The following is a 25,128-nucleotide window of genomic DNA, read 5'->3' on the forward strand; positions in this document are numbered from 1 at the left end:
TGTGGTTAGTTTTGCAGATGTTTGGTCATAAACCAAAGACTTGGGTAAGGTGAAAATCTGGCCCGATGATGGCGCTAAATGATGTCTAAATGTCATTACATCTGACTAAAAACAAAAAATGTTGACCTCGTTGGGGTGCCAGAGGAAAAGTTAGGCGATCACCAAAGTCAGTAGGCCTTTTCCATTAATTTCATATGAATCCATCCAATAGTTATTGAAATATTTCAGTCCAGACCAAAGTGGTGGAAAGTGGTCATTGCCATCCCTACACAAAACACATCACACTATAATGCAGATTGCTTTATTGTTGTTATTGTTACTATGTGCATCATGCTTTTCCAAAAAGAAAACAAACAAATCAATCAAAACACAAAATGACATGGCAGCAGAAGCAATAAGATGCTTGAAGTCTTTACGATGTGAGTAACTTGTCCTCCTCTTGCATTGCTAAAACAAGACCAACTTGCATTCAGTTCAATGATAATCAAATAACAGGATGGTGTAAAAAGCTGTTTCAGTTCAAACTAAGAGAAATGACAGAAGAATTGCAGCCAACCTTGCAATCAGCAGTCCTGCTGGGAACAAGAACAGTGCTTTGAGTGCAGACTTAAGGGCTCCAGGATATAGGAATAATCAGTGACCAACATATTTTGCATGCACACAGGCACACACATATAATTTCTCCATGTCTCCTTGGTCACATTTGATGGAGAGTGTCCTCTTTTCTGCATGCCCTTTTTGCATCTTTGTTAAGTAAAGACTCTTTGCCTCTACCTCTGCCTCCTAAGCCATGCTCTTGGGTTCTTTTGTCTCTTAACTGTGACATGCACTAACACTGTGTGTGTGTGTGTGTGTGCTTGTTTTACTATATTCGTGGGGTCCAAAAACCGGGGAATACAGTATACTTGTGGGGTCTGCACAGTCTTGTGGGGCCCAAAATGCTGGACCCCACAAGGTTAAATGGCTGTTTGAGGGTTAAGCTGCGGTCTTTCAGGATTAGGATTTTAGGATTAGGGTTAGAATTAGGTTATGGTTAGGGTGAGGGTAACCGGCAATTTCCACTGGATGCAGAACGTCTCCGGAACGTCGACGGAGTCATTAGGTTTCCATTAAAGTTAATGTGTGTATTTCCACTGACTGCAGAACGTCTGTGTCCCTACTCCGTCCCTACTCCGTCCCAGTTCCGTCAGTCCGCAGCCCTCCGGAGCAGATACGCAGAGCTTCTATTTTTGACGGACGACGGAGAGCTCCGCAGCAATTCAGCACAATTCAGATTGTGCGGGACAGGAAGTCGAGCACAGAAACAAAATAAAACATCCGGATACTTTTCAAAATAAAATACACCGTGCTCACGGCAGGTCATATTTCCCTACACTACACCTTGAAAACACAGCACAGAGTTGTTTACCCTCTACTCCTCTGCATGGAAACAAACTGTTGTTGGTTTTGTGGTTCTGTTTATAGAAACTATATCCTGTTATATCGCACGAACATACGTGAATTCGCGAGATCTCGTGGTCGGTTGGCCGCAGCCTTTACGCAACAAATCCGGACCTGTTGGGTATTGACGAACGGCGGAGCACGCAGCCGTTCCGCAGCGGAGCCGGTCCGCAGACGTTCCGCATCCTGTGGAAATCCACGGTAAGGGTTAAGGTTAGGCATTTAGTTGTGATGGTTAAGGTTAGGGTAAGGGGCTAGGGAATGCATTATGTCAATGACGGGTCTCCACAAAGATAGTGAAACAAACGTGTGTGTGTGTGTGTGTGTGTGTGTGTGTGTGTGTGTGTGTGTGTGTGTGTGTGTGCGCGCGTGTTGATGTGGTACATTGCGATTGTTGATTATTAGCCATGGTCTTTATAATAGCTGCTATGTTTTTACCCTTCACATTCATTCCTATAATATAATATCCACCTGGGACACAGCAAGCTTAAGTGGTGACTTATCCTGACTGAAAGCATGACAAATGAACAGAAGTGAAATATCCATTGTCGTGAAAAAATAAACAAGGTATAGTTAAAAAAAACCTTAAGGGTTATTAAAGACACATTTCCTTCCCCACTGTTCTGTAAGGGGATTCTACCCTATTGTGCCACAACTCCTTGTTTCTAATTGATAGCAAAAGTATATTGAAAATAGCGACAAGCTGTTCTGATATTAATATCACACCTTTCAGCTGTCCGAGCTATTGATGTTTCCGTGGAATGGATTGCACTCATCCATTGTGAGTGTGGGTGATGAAAAGAGATTGCGTGGTGTGTAGGTGTCTATTTTCTTATCATGTGTGTGTAAACTCCAGTCGATTCGGGAAATATCCTCCGAGCTAGAACCAACAATCAAATTATGTTTATTTTTTTTTTTAAGTAAGTAAAATTCTCAATCACACAATCGACAGCCATTTTAATTCCAGAGCTCGCCTCCCTATGTGCATGTATTCCCCCAAAACAAGTTCCTTCCCGAGGCTATTTTGCAGAGGCACTGTTGCTGCGTCCAGTGCTTGGCGCCATGCCAGATGATTGTGATTGGTTTAAAGAAAAGCCAATAAACTAGAGCACGTTTTTGTCCTATCCAGGAACGTTGTGTGGACCAGCCAGACCTTCCTCCGCAGCGCTGTGGAGGTCTGGTAATGCGAGACTAACTGTCATGGTGATTTATGCTGCAGTAGGGTTAATACACAGAAGGTAGCTGTATCCTTGTATATTGTGAACAAAGTGTCTATTAAACAACTCTATATTTTATGTAATAATTAACAGTAGACTCAATAATGCATCAACTGTCATTAATAATATGATTTTACACAGTTCCTAAATGTATAATAAAAATAATAATAGAAGGACAGCATTGCTCTAAGGGGAAACAAATTTCTCCAGTTAATGGCTATTACATGATACAAACCAAGCTGAAAATTAATGGGAGGCAATCATGCTTGGCAATGGGCCTAACAACATCCGTGACAATAAAAAGCCTAATAATCCATGGCCGCTCAATGATCATTACATAATTACATGACATTACATGCAACAATATGGACTTTCTTGTTGATTTCATTCTCAATTAGTCCAGCCAAATGGAAACAGCAGAGCAGGAAATTGCAACATAGGGATGCTTTTCACTCCAACTAGCGATATTCTCGGTCTCATATAAAATTTAACCACAGCTGAGTTAGGACTTTTGCTCTCACATGTAATGTCAGCGGATTTTCCAGCTGCTGTGGGACAGAGTCCTTTTGAAAGTCTCGGTGCTGACAGCTGCGGTCTTTCAGGGAAATCAACCAACAGCACCCACAGTTTCTCCAAAGGGTACTGTGGCCGTTTTCGAAAGGTGGACACATTCTTCCTTACTTTATTTGAAACAGCATTATTTATCAAGTCTCCATTATACTCTCCTTCCTATCCATTCCAGTAAACTGTGCCTTTATTTTATTTCATCTGTTTATTTGTCAAGGACAATGCATTGATCAACAGATATCCCTGGCAAGATGTTAAACATAATCACCATAAAAGGAGAATAAAACAAGCACAAGTTAAAAGAACACATTCACCAATAAATAATGCAACAGTAAAACACACAGTAGTTAACCACAAACCTTGTATGTGAGTTTTGATTTAGATTACACATAAACTACTCACAAAAAGTTAGGGATATCTGGCTTTCGGGTGAAATTTATGGAAAATGTAAAAAGTTCAAGCTACAGTGGTATTATATCAAGAAAGTAGGGCATTTAAGTAGAAGCATGCAGTGGTGATTTCATCATCTCAAAAAATGTATTGAAACAAAAGCCAACAACAGTGGTGGGTATACCACAACAAAAAAATGTCAATGTCTCAATAACTTGTCATGTTCCCTTGAGCATCAATTACAGCTTGACAACAACGTCTCATGCTGTCCACAAGTCGAGGCTGCTGAGGCATGGCATCCCACTCTTCTTGAAGGGCGGCCCTCAGGTCATTGAGGTTCTGGGGTACAGAGTTACGGGCCTCAACACAGCGACTCAGCTGATCCCATAGGTTTTCTATGTTTTCTACCTCGCAATGGCAAGGTACTGTTGATCAATTGTTAGGTGTCGCCTTGGTCTCATGATGTCAAAATGTGAACAGCATGATGAGGAGGACTGTTTAAATACCAATTCGAATTGAACCAGGAAATATATTGGTCGATTCATGGATCAAACACCTGTTGTGAATTTTGCCATTAAGCTCCTTGTTAGGGAACAGCAAGTTGTGCAGAAAGTACTGACGCATAGAACTGTTGGACATGCGCATTCAAAAGTTTAGAGAAGGTCACCTTAAGTTCACTTGTAAAGGTTATAGTGGATTTTAGGTTCATCCTGAAATTTCACCCGAAAGCCAAATATCCCTGACTTTTTGTGAGTAGTATACTGTATTTTGTTAATGTTAAAAGCTTGGGTAAAAGATCTTCTTAGATAGATAGATAGATAGATAGATAGATAGATACTTTATTCATCCTGAGGGAAATTTTAGGCATCCAGTAGCTTAGACAACGTATGTGCCTAAATGAAGTAAAATAAATAAACGTAAAATAAATTTAAGTGCGTGTGTGTGTGTGTGTGTGTGTGTGTGTGTGTGTGTGTGTGTGTGTGTGTGTGGGTGGTTGGGTGGGAGGCCCCCAACTCAATCTAAGTCGAGGGACCTCCCCAGATAATCAACAATCTATGAAATTCTCTCTCTGTCCCTCCCTATACACCAAATCCAATACCAGGATGGTCCCCCCTTCCTCCCCCCTCCCACACACACACACACACACACACACACACACACACACACACACACACACACACACACAAATGCATATTAACACTCACAAATGGCCACAAATTTGTATCCCTTATGTATACTCGCTGACACACATATCTTTAAACACAGACATGCTCGCACTCTGTCAGCAGCGCGAAAGAGTCCAGCTGCGAGGTGCCCTGCAAATTGCCGGTGAATATAGCGGTTTCACAAAATTCAGTGGAGCAGAGAGAGAAGGGAAGAAAGAGCGGGTAGATGGAAAGGGAAGGCAATCAATAAATTCTGAGCACAGTGTCGAAGAAACTGACTATCTAATCCATTTCTCTTCAACCGTCTGTGCTTTGTGTTTTGATTAGGCAGGGCTGTGCTGCGCATGGGTGGAAGCAAAGGTACTGTATTTGTTGATGGATGTACTGGAGTACTCTGCTGTACTGCTCTTTTTATTTTTATTTTTAATACATACTGTGTGTATATATATTTATACTTGTTTATATTCTAATACTTGATTTTCTTAACCTTCTTGTATTTAGAGAATGTGTGACATGCACCTACAACACCAAAACAATTTCCTTGTATGTGTAAAAAAACGTACTTGGCAATAAAGCTTTTTCTGATTCTGATTATTCTGATGAGATTTCTGAGATGGCTTTTCATGTTTTCAGCCTGAAAATATTCCAAAAAGATCTGTTCTAGAAGGCACAGATCTGTGCTAAATATATGCTATTTTAGTTATTTTTACCATTTTTACTGTATTTTATTAGACAAGATGATAACATACGACCACAAGACACTAATAAGTATAGTAAAATCAACTCACCACAGTGTGAACTCTCCTCCTGCTGATTCTGCTAACTGGCCAGTCGACATTTTCAAATGTAAACATCAAAGAAAACAGAGCAAAAAGGGGAAAAAGTAGGAAAAATGAACTTCACTCTTCACTTCCACTACATGGACAACCAAGACCATCTATGTGTCCATCTCTGAACGGCTGGTCAAGGATTACATCTGCTCCTCACTACCCAGTACAGTGGACCCATTACAGTTTGCATACTGTCCCAAATGATCAACTGAAGACTCCATTGCAAACCTCCTCCACACTACCTTTTCCCCCTCTGTCCTTCTGTTGTGTACATGCTCACATGATTTAACTAGTTTCTCATTGGGGTACTGTCCACTGCCTCCCCACCTTTTCCTATTTTTGCTTTCTTTCACTGTTTCCTTCTTTGCACCAGAGGCAGAGATAGACTCATACGTGGTGGTTTAAAGATCCTTATCAGTCAGACCTGTGTGATTTATTTTTTCTGTGTGTGTGTGTGTGTGTGTGTGTGTGTGTGTATATAGGTGTGTGTGTAGGTGTGTGTTCCCTGGAGCCCAGGCCCTGAGGCAGGGTGGAGCTGAGCTGTCTGTAACTGGGTATTGATCTGACACACACACACACACACACACACACACACACACACACACACACACAGACACACACTGAGAGCCATGTTTTGCTGAAGGGAGGCTGGCTGCCCTGAGAACAGATCAGATACTGATTCAGCGTCCTTCTGAGATGAACTCACCTTTGAGTTTTTGCGCTGTGTGTGCGGAGGTGTGTGTCTACTATGATGTTTGTGTGGGTTACAGGGACAGAGAGGGATAATGATGGCTGATGGTTCTGTGTCCCAGAAGTGTGTATGTGAAGAATACACAGCACAGACAAAATATCAATCCACTGACCTTTGTGCTCCAAAAATGGTAGCCTTTAGCAATATTGGACAAAGCACTAGCTTATCTGGCTACTGCATGGTCGATAAACTGCCCCAACCTGATGTATAATAATATAGTCACTTATAATTAGAAATATTTGAGAAAGGAGTTAAATACTCTCTGCCTCTGAAAGCATTTTCAAATACAAACTAATGAGGGTCCAAAGTCCCTGTGTGACAAATGACAGGATTTTAAAAATTATCCATATGAGCATGCTGTGGTCTTTGTTAGGGAAGTTTGTAACAAAGAGTTGCTTTTGTACACATCCAGCAGTTATCAGTCCCTCCAGGATTTCGCGATGTCGCGATCGCGCCAATTCAACCAATCACCGTGACTTTGGTGCGACTCGCAATTTTGACCAATCACCGCAACTTTTCCGCAAATTTGACCAATAACCGGAGTTTCCTGCGACTTCAACCAATCCCAGCAGTCCCACGTGCCAGACTTTACGTCAGTATAATGTGACTCTGAGAGCCACTGACCAAGCAGGAGTGAGAGAGAGCTTGTTTCCGATATGAAGACGAGACTCGAACATTTCACATTTACCAACAAAACGTAGCTACAGCGAAAGACCGTCCTGCCAACCTGTATACATTTTAACATCAATATACGCTGTAATGTTTTTTCACTCTAAAGTCTGAAGCGGCTGCTGTTTCAATCCTGTCGGCTGTATGCAGTGGGCGGGGCTGCTGCTCATACAGTTCCCCCCGCTACTGACGCGCACACACACAAACACACACGGTAGATGCAGGAAAAACCGCAGATGAGACGACACAATGACCTAAATTGAGGACAGCTACTCTCGTTATTGTAAGTGCAATGATAAGTTAAAGTCCAATAAGTAGCTACTTTATCAAACCATATGGCTGTGTGTCCCAGGCCAGGTTAGGAAATTATCTAACAATGTAAAGATCAACAAGCCACTGACACATATGTTCAAATGTGATTCATTCAATAAATTATTATTTTTTGTCTTAAATCCACCAGCCATTTTCATATTATACCCACATTTGCAGCATCCTGAGCCTTTTTGGTAAGGTAACTAGGAAAACTCAGCACAGGATAGTTTTATTCTCCCCGAAACAAGTTTCTTTTTCATTTTTAAAGAACTATAAAAAAAAAAAATCGCAACTTTTTTTGCAACTTTCATTGTCTCCCGCAACTTCATTGCAACAAACATACAAAAGACATCGCAACTTTTATCGCAATGTTTTACAAAAGCTCCCGCAAAATCAGGTATTTTGGGCCACAACAATCTCAAAAAAAGGCCGCGAAATCCTGGAGGGACTGAGTTACGGAGCAACATTATTATTCATTTGGAATTGTTTCTGGCCAACTAATGAATGTAAGAATGAAAGTCCAATATTTACTCTCTTTTAGCTCGGTTTTTGGTAAAATCAAAAGGTGCAATAAAAACATGAGTCACAACCAAAAATTTTTGATTGCTGTTTATTGAAATGGCCTTTATAATAATGGCTGGTAACCCTCACTGGGTCTGAGCTGTAATTATGCAACCTGGTACACATAACTGGATCTTATGGAGACCAGTGAGGATAATTATTACTTGTTTTGTTTCCTTGCGAGCACAATATAATTAACTCTTGATCTGCACACAAGAAGCTTTCACACAGTAATATTTCTGTGACCATGAGAAAATATATTCATAGAAAACAGTTATAAAATTCTTATAATGTGATTAATTTGTTAACATTCGTGACATGAGCAAATTGAATCTCATTCGGATTTCAAGAAAACAAGCCAAATCATCAATTTCCCCCATAGGATCTCTTCTGGGATCTGAACACACTTTTGTTAGATAATTAGGTTGACTTCACCATTTGCTAAATGTATTTGGTCTGGTTACTCTGTGTTTTCCTTCCTCCTTCCTTCCTTCCTTCCTTCCTTACTTTCTTCGGGTTGTCTTGACCTTGGACCACACTCCTCACCACACTTTCCACTCCACTTACAAAGCCTTCATAAACAATCCTCAACTGCTAATTATGCACTGACAACAGTGTTCCATAAATCAGCGGCCGGCTAATGAATTCCCACAGACTGTGTGTGTGTGTGTGTGTGTGTGTGTGTGTGTGTGTGTGTGTGTGTGTGTGCGAGAGAGAGAGAGAGAGAGGGGTGAAGTAGAAATGGAGAAAACACTTTTGCTTAAGACTCTTGTATTTTCATTTATTGTGCTCACCCCAACATAGAGAATGGCCGAGAATGAAAAAATGATCATTGCACACTGTGGACAGCGATTAGTGTCTGGAAATGAGAACATAAACAAGGAGAGTAGAGGGAGATATAGTCCATGAAGTAGAGATCATTACACAATGAATTAATTGTATTTAGACTGCTACACTTTGTGTTCAATATTTTATATTTGTATTTAACATTTGAACACTTGAACTGAAACAACAGAACTCCTGAAAAAACACTGGCTGCACAAAATATTAGAAACCTGATAGAAAGTTTCATATTACACTCTTAATAATTTCATTAAGTATTATAATAGCATATTATAAAGCTATACTGACAATAAAAAATGTGGATTGTGTAAAAATGTGGGCTCCAACTGTGTATCAACTAGTGTCTACAGCCATGTGATGGTAACCACATCCATGATGCTCACGATGACAGTGCTATGCTGATGCCAGTCTTGCTTTGCCAGACCTTCCTCCACAGCGCTGCAGAGGAGGGTCTGGTTAGTCCACACAGCATTCCGGGATGGGAGAAAAAATGCTCTGGTTTATTGGCATTTCTTTAAACCAATCACAATCGTCACGGGTGGCAGTAAGCACCGGGCAGAGCCACGGTGCTGCTGCAAAATAGCCTTGGGAAGAAACTTGTTTTGGTGGAACATGTGTACGTTCAAAAGTTGTTTTAGTCGTGCAACAGAACACTGAGATTGGACAGATAGTCTAGCTAGAGCAGAGATCTGAGGAGCAGTTTAAGCTACAGTGCGTAGTTTCTGTCTCCCCCATGAGGAATTCTAAGTAATGACAACAACACTGTCGGCGCATCCACATGATACAAGCCTTCTGTGATCGCGCACCCCCCTAGCTTGAAGCTAAGGGACGTTCATTAATATAAAAAAGTTGCGCACTAAAGCTTTAACCATAGTCCTCATAAATCGACCAGAGTTTAAAATTCAAACACAAAGAGAGCGGAAGGTAACAGACATCCGGCCGAAAACAGTGAAATCCAGTGGAATTTCCGGCAGCAATAGAGCAATCCCGGAAGTGGAACGTTGTGGATATAGACTATGCTGATGCTAAGAACGTGTAATCTGTACCAGGATCTCATCTTAGTTCAGCGTTTTAGCATGCTGACATTTGCCAATTAGCACTAAACATCGTAGACTGGTGGGAATTAGTTTTGCAATTAAAGAATTTGACAAATAAAAAACTTTACCAGAAGATGACACTAGAACAAAAGTTAAGGGATCACCAAAATAATTACAAGTTATCCTGAGACGGACATGAATGTCTGAACTAATTTTCATGGCAATCCATCCAATAGTCAATCTGCTGGCGGCGCTGCAGAAAAAGTCAGGGGATCACCAAAATCATTTCATTTCATGGCAATCCATCTAGAAACTGTTGAGATATTACAGTCTGGACCAAAATGGTGGACTGGCTGATCGACATTGCCTTCCCTAGAGCTATGCTAGCAAGATATACTAAACATTTTGTAAATTTAACACCCTGACATCCTCTGCTGAATGTTTTTGAAAACATCAAATACAATAGTGACATTCCACCTCATATATTCGTTATGCTTTCCAGTGCACAGACAGTTTGGGTTGATGCATATTGCAGCGCATGAAGGGGTAGATGGGTTATTGTATGCCTATGCTAATGGTAGGGAGAGCATAAAAATAGAGCTGTTAAAGTGCAAAGGCTGTCTCATACAATGATTTATTCAGATTAGATACGAGTACATACACAGGGGCCATGTGGGCGCTTGTAGGACAGAGCTAACATGCAACTGTTAACTCTTTATGCTGCCTTCACAGAGCTATGAGATATGCTGTATTTATTTGTTTTCCCCAGACAGTGAGCAGGGGCGTCAGGACAGTATTAATCAAATACACACAGGAGCCCTGTTGTGAGTCAAACTGTGCATTGCCTCGCAAAGGGCAGTCGTTATTTTCAATTCTCTGCATTGCCAACAACGATTGCTTGCACATTGCCTGCACATCCCTGTCTTCTATGAATGAGCTACAATCCAGTGGCATTTCTGCAAATGTCATTGAATGGATGTAGTGATGTATTGTCGGTGGACCACCAATAGTTTTGAAACACAAATCATTTACATCTTAATAGCTGAGAAACATCCTCAATAAAGGCGACTATTCAAACATTGCTGCCCAAGTGCAGCAGCTTCTCTGCTCTCTTCATCTTTATCTCCCTCTCTGCATGCGTTTTTTATTTGGATTCTACTTTGAAGCTGTCTCCCTCTTGCACTGTTACCCTATTTTGTGCATATCTCTCTCTCTCTCTCTCTCTCTCTCTCTCTCTCTCTCTCTGTCCCCCCTCCCTCTCCATCTCTTGACATGAGTGAAGAGGCCCGCTGAGATAAAAACACAATGTCAGAGCATACCTCAGCTCTCTCCGCTGAGTGAGAAAATTGACTGGGATTGTCTGTGGCAGTCTCCATTCGCAGCAGTCTGTGGCCCGTGATGCTTAAAGTGCTGTGCTAATTAGTTTTCTCTCCGTCCCTCCCTCCATCCCAACAGACACACACACACACACACACACACACACACACACACACACACACACTCTCTCTCTTTTGCACACACACGCGCACGCACGCACACAACAATATTCTCCCTCTTTCTTTTGTGCTGCCTTTGCCGTAGCCTATCTATTATGTAACAGTGTGTGTAAAGTGCGGATGCACCTTCTCAAGGGTTTTCTGTGTGTGGCTTTGCATGTCACACAAGCAATGTCTCTTTCTATATTTGCCTAAGCAGCACATGAAGGCAGCAATGGGGGCAGAGGCTAGCACAGCAGAATGACACAACGAGATAGCATATGACAGGGCACAGTACTTGTTGGAGGGGGACTTAAAGCTAAAGCAAGTGTGAACCTGCTATTGGTTCCCATTTGGTGACCCAAATAGGGGCTGAGTTGCATGGTAATAGTATTAGAATGTGTATCATTTAGAAGATGATAAAGATTCATAAAATCACATATTCACACATGCAATCAATGATGTAAAATTTAAACATATGTTAAGTGTAGTATGTTTTACAAACATATTTAAAGCTGCATTAATTTGAATCATTTGGGGGCAGTGCAACAAGCTGTAAACACTACACTGACGTATGAAATTGTTTTATTTAGAGCCATTTTTCTGGCCACTTGACAGATGTAAATCCAATGTTTCTTCTCACTCATGAAAAAATATATGTTTCTTTAGCTGCTAGTTATTCCACTATGTTCCCCAGATAGTCACTAACCTTTACTGCGGGAGCGTACAGTGAGTTTACCAAAGCTTTTTTGGCTGAGAACAGCTGCCTGCTGCATCTGGAAACAACACTGATGAGAGCAATGAGACTGAATCCAAACAGATTAACGAAATGATTATAATTGAGGTTTAGGGACAAACATCACACCTCATTGTCATCCAATTTCCTGCCCACCCCCAACCAGCTCACACCCCCACCCAAACGCCACCAAAGCCATTTCTTCTGCTTCCTCGCTTCCTTCCTTCTCATTACAAGAACCACATGGGGGACGATCGAGACGTTGCCCCCATCCCTGGGTTCCTCACCGTGACATTTTCCAGTCTACAAGCATTATCAAGCCCTAGTCGACCCATATGGTTCATTCTTCATTCTCAACCTCATTTTATTTTCTTTAACGTCTTTATTTGCATGCATAAGGTTTCAGGTCCCAACATTATATTCTGTTGTACTATCAATACATTAGAGTAGCTAGTTTAGTCAAAAAGTAAATTCAGCACAGGAGTTTACTCAAAGCGCAGTTTGATCTGCAATGACATCATCAGCAACTGGCACTTCAATCAAAAAAAAACTGAAGGCTTATAGTGAAATTCACACACTGAAACACACTGCAATGTTATCCTTAAACAGTAAGAATGTGGGCTCTGTTTCAGCTCACTGTTAATAAATAGCACTGTTATTGTGGTTGCCTTGTGAGCTTTTAGTTATTTTCATTGAGAGCATCAGTCTGAGCTGGCTGTCACTCACAGTGAGCCCTGCGAACCTTGTTAGCAGTAACAGTAACTGTTGGAGAATTCAGAACTGTTGATGAATGTATGGCATCTGTTACAGATTTTGTGAATGAAGTTTGCCATTTCACTGGATTGCAGTAACCAAAAGGAATCGATGAAAGTACAGCTGGGGAGCAGGTCAGGTTTTACTCTGAAAAGTGAATGAATGTTGACAAAAACTGGATCAAAAGCTAGATGAGTAGATTGAAACCATACTCACGTCTATCTAATATGAAGCTATAGCCTGGAGACCTAGCTTAGCTTAACTTAGCTTAGCATAAAGACTGGAAACAGCTAGCCTGGATGTGTTTGAAGGTAAAAGAAAAAACTCTAAATAAGTTATATCTTGTTTGTTTAATCTATAAATAAACACAGTCAGTTAGGGAAGGGCTCTCCTACCCAAGACCTGACTATAACAATTGACAACTCTGTGGTAGTCCCCACCAAGACTGCTAGAAACCTGGGTGTGACACTTGACGACCAACTCTCCTTCACTGCTAACATTGCAGCAACCACCCGATCGTGTAGATACATGCTGCATAACATCAGAAGGATACGTCCCCTTCTAACGCAGAAGGCGGCTCAGGTTCTGGTTCAGGCTCTAGTCATCTCACGTCTAGACTACTGCAACTCCCTCCTGACTGGCCTGCCTGCATGTGCCATCCGACCCCTGCAGCTCATTCAGAATGCAGCAGCTCGGCTTGTCTTCAACCTCCCCAAGTTCTCTCACACTACACCGCTCCTCCGCTCTCTTCACTGGTTACCAATTGCGGCCCGCATCTGCTTCAAGACACTAGTACTTACATACAGGGCCATGAACGGATCAGCCCCAGCATACATCCAGGACATGGTCAAACCATATACCCCAACCCGCCCACTTCATTCTGCATCAGCCAAACTGCTTGCTGCCCCCTCACAGCGAGGGAGAACTAATCACTCAACGAAATCCCGACTGTTCACTGTCCTGGCTCCCAAATGGTGGAACGAGCTCCCCATCGACATCAGGATGGCCGAAAGCCTACACATCTTCCGCCGAAGGCTAAAAACACATCTCTTCCGACTACACCTCGGATGATAAGAAAAAAAAAAAATTCTTAACCTGCACTTTCATATGTCTCTTTGTAAGCTTTGCCTATTTAAAGCTAATGTACTTGCACTTACTACTTGTTGTCTGGAGTTTTAACCTTCACAGTTGAAAGCACTTAATTGTAAGTCGCTTTGGATAAAAGCGTCAGCTAAATGACATGTAATGTAATGTAAAAGAGAATTTGCTGAACTTTAAATTTAATTGAAGTCGTATGAAGTTAAGAGTGTAAGATCCCCACAGACGTTCCTGTTGATTGTCCTTCAGAGTGTCAGGTGTAGAGAGCTGCTCACCTAAAGGAAATTAATTAATAATGAAATCGATAACATTAATTGCTCATTCACTACATCATATTTTCCTCACCGAACACAGGTTTCATGTGTCTTACTGACTCCACGTGCACCACTCTTTTGGGCTTTGAGGTAAAACATCTAGTAGCTCTCTGGCAATGTGTTGGCATTGATAAGGTGATTAGATCCTCTGAGGGAAACAGTGACAAAGTAGATTTTATCAGGGTGGAGGTGTTTTTTTTACTGTGAGGCTTTAATCACTTTTTTTTTTTAATCACTGAAGCTGATCTGATTACTCTGGAAAGCAGAGATAAAGAGAGGACTAAAAAAAGCACCAGTAACTAATGAATATTACATCAAAACAATATATGCAAAAAGTAGTAAGCGTGAGAAATTAACGAGACAAAAATAGCAACTACATTCGGTATTATAACAGCCTTGTTCAAGTATCACACTTGGTGGTCTAACACATTAAAATGCAAGTGTAGTGTTTTGATCAATATAAGAATAATGCCTGTAGAGATTGTTCCTGTTGTTTCCTGTGTAATGTACTTACTTTGATCCAGACTAATGTCATTGTGAAGATAAAACATGGCAACCCCATCTCCCACAAAATACGGGCAGAAACGGAGACCTTTGGAACCGACGACGCAGACAGTGTGATCGGTTTGTCACTTTCTGTTGTGTCTATCATTGTAACCTACTTTAGCCTATTATGCCATGTAAAAATGTGTTGTGGGAATACATGCAGATGGCACAAATAATGATCACATTGTTGACTTAACTGTAAATTTAGCTCTACCTAACTGACATTTATAACACAACTACACACGTGTACATTTCAAACTGAGTTGTTCTATACAGTAATCTGTCCTGAAAGCAACACTTTAGAAATCCATTTGAGAGGGAATAAAATCATTTAATTCAATTAATAATAAGCAAACACAGCCGGCGATGAGGTAACAGAATGGGCAACACTGCAGTTACTCACTGTTAACCCCTGTACACATGCTGCTCTGTCCTCTGAAAACACCTCCCTCCTGTAATCACACCCAAACCTCCAAAGAGCAAGCTGACACATTTTCCTAACACTCTCCCCCCCTCTCTGTCTTTTGCTCCGCACACACACACTTGCCGCTGCGTCAAAGCACTCTGCGCGAACAGGCAGATTGCTGCGAGAGCTAATGAATTGTGCTGTCAGGGAAGTAACAGATTTATTTACATCTAGAAATGAATATCTCTTCCAGCCGATCCTGGAGAGCTGAGCTTTTGGGGCTTTACGCTATAGGGCTGCTAATGGATGAGGCACAACTAAATTTAACATCGAGAAACAGCATGAGGGCCGGACAGCATGCTGGTACGCTGCAATACTGGAAATTGGAGAGGAAATAAAATAGCCAGAGGGTGGGGAGAAGTAAGTTGAAACGTATTAGTTGAAAATCCACTTTAAGAGGTGTTGTGCTGTAGAAACACACACATTCATGCACACACAGAAACAGCCTGGGAGGCAGAAAGAACACATATCTGGCTTATCTGGCCTATCTAATGGTGTTGAAGGAGGATAAATCGCAGGAAAACATTACTGTATCTACCGTTTCTACAAGGTAACTAGCTGGATCTGTTTGGAGAGGGAAAAAATGGTGAAAATCTTGAAAATGCAAAATATAGAATAATTACTGGATTTAAAGAGTGAAAAAAAAAAATGAGAGGGAATGATGTAGACTGAAGGTGTGTGTGTGCGCGTGCGCGGCTGGTATCATCATCAGTCGGCTATGCTCAGACCTGTCACAAGGGTTTATGTCATGCAAACAAATGCTCGCAAACACACTACTCGTAGCACAACACACAAGCCAGCAGAAAGAAACAAAGAGAGGAACTGAGAGACTGTAAGAGAGAACAGTTAAAAATGAAAGGCCAGTCGGAGGAGAGATAATCTGTTTTTCATCTCTCTCTCTGGAAATCTCATTCTATCTTTTGATCTGTTTCTTACATTCCCCTCTCCCTCCCTGTCTGTCTTTGTCTTGTGGAGATCAGGGGTTTCGGTGCATCGATGTGTGTGTCTGTGTGTGTGAAAATGAAAGAGCTGTGTGTGATGCTACAGTGTAGTTTAGCGTATTTGTTGTGTGATGTTTCAGTAGGTTATTTGAAGAAAATTAAGCACTATTGCACCAGTTCCCGCTTAGCTCAGTAGTAAAACAGACAGTGTACTCATTTTTTATTTTTTTAATCCGAAGAAGGTGCAATGTAGCATGGTGTAAAATTAAACCCTTACAACACAGTGAGAACAGTGTTGGAGAGGGCAGGAAAGGACAAGCCTCTGGCGGTGTGTGTGTGTGTGTGGGTTCTTGGATGTTATCAGTCATGTCGGCTGCTGGCCACAGATGAGGTCATTAGGCCCTTTAGCAAGGCAGATTTTTTCCCTCCTGTCCGCTTCGGTTAATAAATCCTAAGATGCTTGCATGTTGCAGTCAGTTGTGTGTGTGTGTGTGTGTGTGTGTGTGTGTGTGTGTGTATGTGTGTGTGTGTAAGCATGCAACTTTGTGTGTGTTGTTTGTGTAATGCGTGTGTAAATGTCTGTGTGTGTCTGGGGAATCCCTCTCTTTGTGTGTGTAGATGTACATGCACTGTATGAGTCTTGTGCGTGTTTGTCAGGCGAGGACTTTGTCTAGTTGCATTTCGGTGAAGTGGCCTGGGGATTCAGTGCAGCCAATTCTGTCTAACCATGGCGATTTGTGTGTGTCTGTGTGTGAACGTTTGTCTAAACCAGCATGGAGTGCAAGCATTGTCTGCCAATGGCAAAAAACACGCAGTAGGCGTCTGAAATGAACAAATGAGCAGAGGTTATTTATTGCTAGCTGTGGTGTTTGCATTCATAATTTGTTTTGTTTGCAAAAAGGTACTGGATTTGTTTGAAAACCAGACTGAGTAGCATTCTGAATGAAACTGTTCTGTGTCTTGTGATGTGTGCTAATACATTTATAATACTAGAATGGCACTTGAACACAGAGACCTCCAACAAGGCCGATGGTCCCATTTCCCGAGTTGGGAAGCCGTTCTTCCGACTTCAATGTGTTCATAAGCTTTAAGTTGTAATGTGGAAACAACATGGACAGTACAAAGAAGATGTGTCTTATTTTATTGCTCAGAGCGTTTAAACAACACATTGGTAGCCGTTTCCAGTATTTGTTTGACAACGAAGAGCAAAGGAAACAGATCTGGTGAGCCATGGAATGGCTGAGCAAGCGCATGTAAATTGAATTGTGCAGAGATAGGAGGCAAAATCTTTAAAACTAATGTTTATGGATTTCAATATAAAACATGGTACTTGTTGTCCAATTATTACATTGTATTACATTACATTTCATGTCATGTAGCTGATGCTTTTATCCTAACCCGATTTCCAATTAAAGCTTTCAACCTTGAAGGTACAAACTCCAGACAGCAAGAATCAAGTGCAAGCACATTAACTTCAAATACGTCAAACTACAAAGAGCCACATGAAAGTGCATTTTTATTTTATATATCCAAGGGGCAGTTGAAGAGACCTGTTTTTAACCTGTGGCGGAAGATGTGTAGGCTTTCATCCGTCCTGATGTCAGTGGGGAGCTCATTCCACCATTTAGGAGCCACCACAGCAAACAGTTGGGATTTCGTTGAGTGATTGGGTGTCCCTTGCTGTGAGGGGGCAGCAAGCAGGTTGGCCAATGCAGAGTGGAGTGGATGGGTTGGGGTGTAAGGTTTGACCATGTCCTGGATGTAAGCTGGGCCCGGAATGCAAGTACTAGTGTCTTGAAGCGGATGCGGGCAGCAATTGGTAACCAGTGAAGGGAGCAGAAGAGCGGTGTAGTGTGAGAGAACTTGGGTAGGTTGAAGACCAGACAAGCTGCTACCTGAGCTGGGGGGGTCGGATGGCACTTTCAGGCAGTCCCGCCAGGAGGGAGTTGCAGTAGTCTACACGCGAGATGATAAGAGCCTGAACCAGAACCCGAGCCTTCTGCATTAGAAGGGGACGAATCCTTCTGATGCTGTGCAGCATGTATTGACACGATACTGGTTGTTGCAGCAATGTTGGCAGTAAGGGAGAGTTGGTCGTACTAGCAGTCTGGATGGGGAATACCACAGAGTTGTCAACTGTTATAGTAAGGTCTTGGGTGGGAGAGTCCTTCCCTGGAAGGAGAAGCAGCTCGGTTTTGTCAAGTTTCAGGTGGTGTGTGGACATCCAAGAAGGAGAGAAGATGAAATGTCAGTTGACTTCTCTATCTGGATGTTGAAGGTGCCAAGAAGAATCAGCGGTGGGGAGGGCCAGTTTCAGGGAGTTTTGAAAGAAGGACATCCAATTCCTCATCTATTTCTTACTTGTGTAAAAATGTGCTTCTGTGTGATGGTTTTCTGCAGGACTAACTTGCAGCAGTTTGGGAGAATTAAAGATGAAAAACTTCCTCAATAAGGACTAAGTGCTGTATGTACCAAAGCTGTCAGACCAAATTAATGAACTCCAATGACTAGGCAGCAAAATGGAGAGGAAAGGGAGGGAGGAACAGAAAGGAAAAGATGGAGGGACTGCTGATAAGAGGAGGAAGAATGAAATAATGAGAAGAAGAATGAAAGAGAGCACATACAGTAGAAAGCACACAAAGTAGAATTCAGCCTATAAATGTAGCAATGCTGTTGTTAACACTCCTTGTTATTAAGCCACGTCGTCTCTATTTTCTCTGCTCTTACATTTTTGGCTTTCATCTTTCACACTCTCCCTCCTTTCCCTCCCTTCCCTCAGCTCAATGCTTCCATCAGCGCGTCACTTTGCTCTCATTTGCTCTCTACAACTTGTTCAGAGTCGCGCTTTTGGAACCAAAATGCTCCATGTCTTTTAAACAGCATCAGGAATAGCCAGACATCAAAGAGTCAATAACTGTGGGTGTGAGAGAGCGGGAGAAAGGGAGGGAAATTAGAGAGTGGGAAAGAGATTTGTGCATTCAAGTTGTCATGATGGAAGGAAAAAAAGAGGGTTTTTATGTTGTATGTTGTGTGTGTGTGTGTGTGTGTGTGTGTGTGTGTGTGTGTGTGTGTGTGTGTGTAACTGTAGATAGTATGTTGTGTGTGTGTGTGTGTGTGTGTGTGTGTGTGTGTGTGTGTGTGTGTGTGTGTGTGTGTGTAACTGTAGATAGCTTCACTGCCAGAAAATATCTCTTTTAAAGTGATTTTATAAATTTAATTCAAACTTCTTTACAGATATTATTTATATATATATATATATATATATATATATATATATATATATATATATATATATATATATATAAAAAGTACTTGTGTAGTGGTATAATTTAACTAGAGTTCAATTCACATTAAAGTGAAATGTCTTATTTAGGCTGGCTTCAAGATTCACTTATTCATAAATTGACTCTTTAATTTAAAAATGGCCTAAAGCTGCATCTGAAAGATTAGGAATTTATCTCACCCAAGTAGGAGAATGTTTCACATATTAGAGCAGGAAAATGTTAGAAAACTCAAATGTGAAGAAAAAAAAAAAAAACTTCTTCAGATTAACATTTTATTGCAGCGTGGCTCAGACAGTCAGTCCCCTGACAGAGGCACACAAGGAAAACGCTAACTCCAAATGAGACTGTAATCCTTTGACGCACAGAGCAGGAGAGCGAGAAATACAGTAATGCTCGGAGAGGAAGCGGCGACAAACTCCGGCTGGTTGCACGGTGGCTCATTAACAGTGTGCACTCGGTGTGTTTGTGGATGGGTGACACTTCTCCTGGATCACACATTTTAATTGGATTTAAAGTAATGTATGAAACGGTGTGTGCTCGTGTTTAAAACAAAGAATTTGGCAGTACATTTAAATGCATGCGCAGTCGATGTGTTTTCTGCTCACATATACAGATAAAGCGTCGGAGATGCTGCGTGTCATGTCACTATGTCTGTCTAATGAGGTGTAGGCCAATATGTGAGTGTGTTGAGTGTGTGCAATACCGAATCTGGAAGATGCAGAGAGGCGATGTTTCTGTGAGGGGTTGAGAGTTACCTTGATAAGACGAGGAGAATGGGACCGGCCTTTCTGGAAATTCATCTTCCACTTCAACATGCTGCTCTCCTGCTTAGACTCACTTTACATGCAAAGTGCTGCTCAGGCTTGCTCCCCGTTTGGCATTAATCTACGTTGGGGTTGTCAGTTGTTTACCAGCAGATGCTGACAGCGGTGCAAGTTCAGTGCCAAGGCTGAGCAACAGTTAGAGAGAGAAGGGAAAGAGACGTGTAGTAAAGTCCATTTTATTATAGTGTTTTTGTGCTTTGATGAGTCTTTCATTATGCACTAGATGTGATACGTAAGAGAGATCCTAAAACTAAATTAATGATAGTGACAGAGTGGGAACAGAGAAAGTTAACTTGCTGATGACCATACGATAATGCCCATGCTTTGCTGGCAATGTTTTCACACAAAACTATTTACTATGTCCATTTTTTTTAGCTTTTGTTTAAATTTTAAGGGGATTTGCAAATGACTTGACAATTTCTATCACACAAGGTATTACATTAATCAACGACAAGATAACACTAAAAACTGGATGAATAATTTGAAGCGGTTTATTTGCCAAAAAACAAGGCATCTGTCGATCTGGTTAACTAAAGCTGCACTAGTCAAATCACTACTAAAGGCCGTTTTACAGTCGCCGTAGCCGAGCTGGTGCGCGCCAATATGATGTAAAAATGTCGCTGGCGCGCCAGGATTTTGAGTGCATGTCCAGAGGGCGTGCACCATTCTATTTTTTTCAGCGGTACGCGACAAAGCGGAAACAGGAAGCCTGAACGAGCTCGAGGGTAACCAGATGCCAGGACTCTCAGTGACTGCAAGTCTCTCTTGTAAACTTACTGGGTTAAGATGAGTTTTTTTTTTATGGTAAATGAAAGGCTTGATCCGACGAAGTAGGTCATCGAATCAAATCGAAGCATTGACGTCAATGCTGCTGCCAGTTCTGCCGTTGTTTACCTTTTTCTTCTTCTTCTAGTCCGTAGAAATAGCAATGTCGGTAGCCTTTCATCATTAGCGCAACCTCTGTTCAGGAGAAGACTATAAACAGTTACGGTGCTCCCATGATGTCACACTGGCACTCGACAGGTCGGCTGCGGCGAGTATACCCCATGTTTTAGAAATGAAAGGTGTAGCTTGTAGTGACAAACATAAAGAGAACTTTCACTCAACTCTGCAGTTCCTCTCAGATCCGACATTTAGCTTAGAGTTGTTACGATACAACAGCGGAGAGTGTAACCAAAAGATGCTCTTTCTGAACTGTCTCTGGTGTCACGTTAGTCAGAGCTAGTGGTAGCAAAATGTCAGCAATTTGACCTCGGAAAATTCCACCAGTGACGTCTGACTGTCAAACTAGATAATAAAAGAATGTTCCATGTCATTCATTCTCTGTATGTATTTGTTCATATTTTACAAAGGGTTTAACCAGAGGTGTAGTGCTATTTGTTTGAATATCAGAGCACACAGGTATGACGTGCACGCATTTGTGCATGCTTGTGGTTAAATTGTGGCTCGTTTCAAAAGTTATTTAAGCACTGTTCCTACGGTGGTGTATCGGAATCGCTAAACAATTGTATCGGAACATCTCTAATTGGACAAACATTTGACGTTTGGCCAGAATCCAGCATCCCAAATGAACGCTAATTGTTTGCTAACATATCCGCCACAACAAATGTATAAAGTCATAATATATAAACAGTGACATGTGAATTTACACCATTGACCAATTTCAAACTGTCTTCATTGCTGAAGATCGAGGGAACAAATAGAAGCGTAAGGTTCAAAATGGAGCTAACTGTCATATAAGCTGTGTTTCACCATCCAATTGTTTTATATAACCCTCGAATTATCTACATACATACAGTCCAGTTAGTGACCAAGTGTCACAATGTCACCAAGCAGCTTCCACCTATTTCCTCCAATCACCACCTATTTCTCGAGGATTCTGCTGTCGTTGAATCATCCTGGAAAACAAAAACTGGTGTTTCTTTAATTGATCACTTGTCCTCAAATACACAAGCTTATCTAAATTTTAAAGACACTCTTTGCTCTTGGCAAGCTTTTTGTCTCAAATACCCCGTTTACACGTACATGGTTATTTTGAAAAACTGAGACATTTCCCTTCGTTTGTGCCCTTCGTTTACATGCAAACGGAGAATTTGCCTCTGAAAACGATTCTTTCTAAGAACTCCGGCCATAGTGGAGATTTGGGAAAACTTTGTTTGCATGTAAACTGAGACAAATGGAGGTTTAGGCAGCCAAGGAAGTGAGGAAGAGAAGAGAGAGGAAGTGATTCGTTGCTGTTGTTGCTGTTTTCGGGATTCGAATTGGCTAACGTGGGCTTGAGCTTTTCGTTACACTGCGACCTACAGGTTTGGCATGCTCTTGACAGCAATGACGGCATATATACATGGGTACGTGTAAAACGAACACTTTTCTGAAAACTGACAGCTGTGCACAATGTTATTTTTGAAAACGGAGAGGTTAAAATGTTTGTTTATGAAAATAGCTGGTCACGTGTGTAAACGTAGCAAAAGACACAATACCTCTAATGACACACACCTGTGGACAATTTAGCACAGCTGCTACTCATCAGTAATTGTCTTAGCAGCCTACAAAAAGAGTAGGACAAAGGTGAGCATCTGTGAAGCTGCTCCTGCTCACACAATTCTTTTGGTTTGTCTGCAAAATTGTCCCCAGAGGATTCATTGAGGCCACCAAGGTGACTGCACTGCTAGCATATCGCCCCTAACTCCCAGCCATTAGGTTATGGCCCTTGTTATCTCCCTTGCTCTGGTGCAACAGACCTCCAAGACACCTTAAGCATTTTTCATGTTTCTTAAACTTCTGCACTTTTGTTTGCATAAGCAGGGATTATAGTTTTACCTGTTAGGGTTTGCCTGTGCTACAATGGATAAAGTATTGATTGTGATCTCCAGTTTATAACGGAGAAAACACAGATTAATGACCCACCCTTCTTTGTCTACAGACCAAAACAAAAGCCACCTAAAGTGAATGCGATTGAGTATAAAAAAAACACTCTGTTATACTCAACAACTTACACTCTGTAAGCAGTTTTTCCTGGAAACTTTTAGGTCTGTAAAGGTTTAATTATGCAGATTTTCCTGTGATAAGAAGAAGCAGGTTTGATGATATCAAATAATGACTCATAGACCGTGTTGGGATCTTACACTGTGTCCCAATTCATATTGCAAACCAACAGCATAGAGAAGAGCTGTCAATCTTCCTCTATAATACCACTCAAATTCTACTCGTTATTTTTTGTTGTTGAAATATTCGATATTTCTGTAATATTTACAGAAGAAGAAAAACATTGTAAGTATGTCTGTCTGCTGGTAAAAACTCATTAACTGGATTGGTAGCATACAGGACTGGTTATAGAATAGTTGCATGAAGTAGTCAATGAATGAATGACGATTGCCACTGTTTTGTTTGTATTTCCTGTCATTTTTATTATACACCAAGTACCTGAAAAATGGCCGTCCACTGAAACCAAACTGCAAGGCACACAAACCATGCATCAGATTAGATTTACAATACATACCTAACAAGATAAATGGAGACAATGATGCATGCTGCACAATGGGAGCAACATGAATCTCCCTCCAGTTTCTTCCATACAGTACAGCAACACCCTGAATCGCAAACACTCCATTTGAAACATATATTCAAACTTTACTGTGGTTCATATAACAACTTATACATCTGCTCACTGAACCAGCACAATATAAAGTGTAGACTCTAAGTTACAGGAGATTTAAAATGGATTTAAAATTAGGTTAAATTGCTGAATTTCGGCTTTAGGAGTGTTTGAGGTCATTTAGATGAATATTGTTCAAGTCCAGTGTAGGAATTGACTGCTACAGTGAACCCCTATTCATAATACATTTTAGTGAGTTTTAGCTATAGAATTAGCTTATGCTAGCTAGTCACTAACAAATGTCACTAGCTAGCTAATGGGAATTGTCATTTTAGTCACTAAAATATGCAGTCATCATCTAAAAATGAGGAGCCTGCTTTTTTTGTTTTTATTACTAAGAATTTCAAATGGCAAATCTGCCACTGTTGTATACATGTAAACTGCATACATGTCTGTGCCTTTGAGAACAGAAAGCTCGACAGGCGTAGCAACAAAACCAGGGGGAACAGGGCTTAGCTAACGGTCCACTGTAACTCCTTTTATACATTTTGTAAACAGCAGCATTACAATCAACAAATCGTCATTAAGTCATTGTAAAATCCAATGTAAATCCTAAGTACTTAAAGCCAGTATGTTTCTCCTAACTGATTGTCTTCAAATCGTGCTTAAAAATGGAAACAGCCACACATCACCCCTTACATTTCTTCACTCTGAGGTAAAGTGTTATGCCCAGTGAAAAGCATTAGCAGTTAACCTGCAAGCATTATTCAAACCAAACTTTGACCGTCCCTCTCACAGATTTCTTTGAAATTGTTGCAATTCCATATTGTATAAGGCTGGCACAGACAAAAACATGTCATACTCAATCCTGTCTCATTGATGGACTTTTCTGGACTGTTGGAGAGGCTCTTGTCAAGATTATTTCCAATCATGGTAGAGCATTTATTATCGGCGACCTCTTATCTCTCTCTCACTGACAGATAATGACAGTCCTAGAGAAACAACCGGTGACCTTCACCTAAACCATCCACTGGGGAGAAGCTGACAACCGTTGTGTATACATCCATGGCATTTCATGCTTGTGTCACTCTGATAGACGTTGGTTGTAATGTTGAGGAAATCAGTGTTTATTGCAAATGTAGCGTTTCTGCTATTACCTTGTTTCACTCCTTTTCTTCCCCCCTTCTTTTCAGCTCTTGTTTTTTTAGACAATTCTCAGAGTCAAGCTTTAGATTAACTGCTTCCAAATCCAATATTTTAAGCTGAGTGGATTCCCATTATTTTTCTTCCCAACACTGAACTCCGCGATGCAT

Source organism: Sander lucioperca, chromosome 17, assembly GCF_008315115.2.
Source record: "Sander lucioperca isolate FBNREF2018 chromosome 17, SLUC_FBN_1.2, whole genome shotgun sequence".
In the NCBI taxonomy this organism is placed as follows: Eukaryota; Metazoa; Chordata; class Actinopteri; order Perciformes; family Percidae; genus Sander; species Sander lucioperca.